This window comes from Anabrus simplex, chromosome 2, assembly GCF_040414725.1.
Source record: "Anabrus simplex isolate iqAnaSimp1 chromosome 2, ASM4041472v1, whole genome shotgun sequence".
In the NCBI taxonomy this organism is placed as follows: domain Eukaryota; kingdom Metazoa; phylum Arthropoda; class Insecta; order Orthoptera; family Tettigoniidae; genus Anabrus; species Anabrus simplex.
This window is the reverse complement of record NC_090266.1, coordinates 1,033,117,720-1,033,122,517: the sequence shown is the minus strand read 5'-3', so window position 1 is coordinate 1,033,122,517 and position 4,798 is coordinate 1,033,117,720. Positions and strand designations below refer to the sequence as shown.

The 4,798-nt window shown below is 38.2% G+C and overlaps 1 long non-coding RNA gene across 1 annotated transcript; it reads left to right on the top strand.

The window, feature by feature from the left end:
- Nucleotides 1–3,050: 3,050 nt before the first annotated feature.
- On the top strand, nucleotides 3,051–4,466 carry LOC137498412 (uncharacterized). Its single transcript, XR_011017787.1, has 3 exons — nucleotides 3,051–3,300; nucleotides 3,612–3,770; nucleotides 4,058–4,466. It is a non-coding gene; the product is annotated as an uncharacterized lncRNA (long non-coding RNA).
- Nucleotides 4,467–4,798: the final 332 nt, after the last annotated feature.

Below are 4,798 nucleotides of genomic sequence, written 5' to 3'. Positions count from 1 at the left end.
TGTTGTAGAGACACGTGGAACAGGTATTGCCGACGAATTTTCAATAAGTTCTCATCAATGTCATGATGCAAATTTTAAGTTTGAATACATGGAAATGAATAATTGTGCAGCTGCAAGAAAATACTGCACAATTAAAGCCACTGCTTGGTGTTGGTGTGAAGACAAATATGGTCTGAAAATGTACAAGAAAAGCATTCAGTAGCCCACAACAAGGATACTTTAAAGAAGTTGAACATGAAATTGTGAGGTATGTGCATGAAAAACACAGGGCCGTAATGGCCATAACACGAGATGCGATACGAATGCGGGCTCACTAAGAGGAGTTCCCTGAACTTTCAAAGGAGTATCAGATACCTCTAATGAAAATTATTAAGGAAGTAGGTAAGATTTACATGATACTTGTGTGTGTTTATTTTAGTCTCAAACTCAATTTCTTTAAAATAAAATTTTGATTTCACAAAGCACTTTTTAAGCCTGATTTAATCTTTTTAAAGGAAAAGGATTTAGAGACATACAGTACATCACTCGTTAAACACACAGTAACTTTTGTATTCATACAAAAATTAAGCTATATTAAAGCTAAAACATTGAACACACTGTCAGTATGACATATGTTAATCTTCTTAGTGCCGGGCTCGGGTGCTCACAGTATGCCAAAAGTGCCAGACAGATTTAGAGGATTTTGCAGGTTCTCACTCTCTGGGCTATATAGTTCACAAATAATGTTATCACTATGACTTGAAATTCTTCATTTTTACGAACAGACGGACTGAGTGGCTATGGGAAGTCCACTTTCGCCCGTAGTGGCTAATTTCTTTATGGAGCATTTTGAGGAGGAGGCTATTGCTTTGCCGCCCGTCAAGCCTATGATGTGGTGGAGGTATGTTGATGATGTATTTGTGATCTGGACAGATGGTCCTGAGAAAATTCATCTATTTCGAGACCACCTAAATCAGCAACATCCGTCAATAAAATTCACTATGGAGATGGAGTCGGACGGATGCCTTCCTTTCTTGGATGTTCTAGTAAGAAAGAAACCGGACAGCTCCTTAGGACATACCATCTATCGTAAGCCTACCTACACAAATCGCTATCTTCATGCAGATTCTCACCACCATCCAGCACAAAAACAAGGCATCCTCACGACACTCGCCAAGAGGGCGAGACGAATTTGTGAACCATCACATATCCAGATGGAGATGGACACGCTCAAAGTCGCGTTTAAGGGTAATGGTTACAGCGATTTGCAAATTCATAGGAACCTGCATCCCAGAGAAACGACCAAGCAAATCTCACAGAAGGAAGAAGTGACGGGAACTGCCTACTTGCCTTACATTCACAACACCACAGATCGAATTGCCAAGGTCCTCCGCAAACACAATATAAGAACCGTGTTTGGCACCACCACTAAAATTGCTCATAGTCTGAGTAAAACCAAGGACAAATTGTCCCCACTTTTACATCCTGCGATATACAAAATTCCCTGTACGTGCGGCAAAGTGTACATCGGCCAAACATGCCGGTCCATTGGTACCCGTATCAAAGAACATGAACATAATATTTGTCTCAACCAACCTGACAAATTGGCAATAGCTGAGCACGCTCTATCGTCGGGTCATGATGTCATGTTCCAAGATGCTCGAGCTCTTACCCACACTAGACACTACAGGTCCAGGATTATACGGAAAGCTGTGGAAATACGTAGAAATCCTAACAATTTCAACAGGGACACTGGCTATTAAGTAATACCTGGTTGCCAGCCATTAAGAATTTACGTAAGTAGTTCCCTTCCCTGCCCCTTCACTATTGTTATTTCGTCTTGGTGTTTTTTCCAAATTCGTACGTTCCTCGTCCCTAGATGTTTCATTCCAGGCTTATGTCTGTGTCTTACACCTGTCGCATGTTACGCAAACATGTTATGTGAACGGCTTGGTCTGATTGTGATAGTTCGGTCAGCTTCCGCTTCGAACGCTAGCAGTGTGCCACGTCCTGGGGGCCATCTGGTGGTGAATGAACGTACCATTTCCATTTCTACTTCTATTATAACATTTCAAATTCAAAAGTGTCATTGTTTAAGAAGCCTTTCTCGTGGACAGTCGAGAATTCTTCTGAGGATGCAGAGCACAGTTTTATGCGAAACGTTAAGAAAGGCAACATTCTTAATAAATGTTAACAAGAAGACTCTTACTGCTGAACTAAATTATAACTTTAATGCTCTTGGGTATTTTGAAAAAAAGTTATTTTCCAAACAATTTTACAACACCAAAAATTAAAAATCAGAAGCAAAACAGAAAAATCAGAAAATTCAACTCGCCAATAGATATTTATGACTTCTTTGAAATGTCCTGTTTCGGAAAGTTTCACATTTTTATCTTGAGTATTTTAAGAGTTATTTACAATTGGTATTGGAATAAACAATTGGTATGTTCAACAATGGGATTGAATCTGGCACATGGTTTGTAGTCGGGGTGACCAGGTGGTGAAAGATTTTGTTCACAAGAAAGAATCTCAAGATCAATTGGAATCTGTTTCTTGACAACATATTTTCAAACCATGGAATAATTTTTAGAATTTGCTTTACGTCGCACGGACTCAGGTAGGTCTCATGGTGACGATGGGATAGGAAATGGCTGGGAGTGGGAAGAAAGCGGCTGTGGCCTTAATTAAGGTACAGCCTCAGCATTTGCCTGGTTTGAAAATGATAAACCACGGGAAACCATCTTCAGGGCTGCCGACAGTGGGGTTCAAACCCAGTATTTCCCGGATGCGATCTCACAGCTGTGCGACCCCAACCGCACGGTCAACTTGCCTGGTAAACCATGGAATATACGAGTTTTTGACCCAATAAGAAAATATGCTCGACCTTCTAATTATAATGGAAAATTCTAAGTTCCCATGGAGGGAATTAGATATTTTTCACCAATAGAGCATGTAAAAAACAGATCAGATGTAAGGGGGCTGTCACACAGGCTCGATCGAACGACTGCGATCGACCGACTAAGAAAACAAACCTACAGAGGGCAGCGGCACCAGTCACACAGCATCGATCGTCAGCGATCAACTACGAGCGATGAAGATCGACTGGTTTGTAAAAACAAACGTGTCCGTTTATCAGTCGCAGTCGTTCGATAATGGCGGACGCAACATAGTCATCTGTTGATGAAATCGAAACATTAATTTGCTTTAGTGTAGTGTATGAAAACAAAGTGGTGTATAATCCTAGACTCCCTGGATATAGTAATAGGGAGACCGTGAATTTTGTATGGCATTCTATAGTGTGGAGAATTGGGACAAAAACTGGTAAGTAATTATTAGATTTATTACGATTATCTTATGAATAGTGTTATCTTAGATTATTTATTGATAAAATATATTATACGGAATAGATTGGTAAAAAGAGTTACACTAGGAGAAGTAGTAATTATCATTCTTGTAACTTAATTGAAGAAATGTTTGGAAAACATAAGCAGTGCTTTCCTAACCTCCATCTCGTACCTAATGAAATGAATACCATTGTTTGCTTTAATGACAAATAAGTGTAGGCCTATGCCATAAGTAGGCCTACATCATGTATATTTTCTTTGTCACAATATTCTGATTCATTGTTTCAGGAAAAAGTTGTGCCAAAACATGGCAAATTCTGAAGGCTGGATATCGAACTTGGAGAGATAACATCCTCCCTCTCCTCCCAGGTTCTGCTGTACAGAAAACATAAAATGGGTCTACTTCAATGCCCTCAACTTTCTGGAACTCTTCATTGCTGGAAGAAGGTACAATTCTGTAATATTTATTTTTAAAAGTAGGCCTACATTACAGACCAGTGTTCTAGTTGTGAAAGAGTGAGGGGAAGATTCAGTCTGTAGGCCATAAGTTCCACCCATCTGTTCATTAATTTATCAGATATAACTGAAAGTAATATAATATAATCTAACCTAACAATCATCTTACTAAAATAATTAATGAAAGTAACAATTTCTTAAACAGAAGGCTTGTGTCTAGACTAAAATGTAGCTCCAATTTAGAAGAATTGCATTAATATGTTGTTCATTTTTTTCAGTTCTATAACAAACACATGTATGGAAGTGACACCTGGTGTATGAGAGACTTTTCACCAAGCTGAAATGGAGAAGAAGGAGGCAGAAATAATTTGTGTTGGATGGGTTTAAATCCTGCAGTTCAGTAATTATTGAAGGGACTTTAAGGTCCAGTCCAGTGAGTTCTGTTTCTACCAACAGCTCTGCCAGCAGTTAAAAAAAAAAAAAAAAAAAATAGAAATGTGAAAGTGACAGTGATGTGTTAAGTGAATATTTAGAAAAGATGCTGAAAACTGAAAAGAAAATATAATCAATGTTATTTTTAGTGTCTTCATGATGACATGGAAAGAATGAGTGTACTAGGTCGAAGGGTTTTCAAAGTTAAAATTCAGAAACTGTTGTATACATTGTTAGACCAAGAAAGAATCTAATAAAATTTATGTTCTTGAGAAATGTTCTACTTTTTAAATTAAATCAGTTTTTGTTATACTTATCTATAAATATTTATTGGAATCCTCAGTGAGTTGTGTGTATTAGCACCTGATGGGAAAGAACCTTAACTCCAATTTTTATTAATTATTAGCATTATTACAACATCTTAATTTGTATATTTTATGTGGTAGAACATGTAGTAGGTCCTTTCTGTGTGTATGTAGTAAGCAGTTGTACAGCACAGGTTGTCTGTAACCAGACCAGCGTATTGAGAATTCTGTCCAAGAGCTGACTTCCTTCTTACGGTATACTGTTGATCACAACTGCAAACT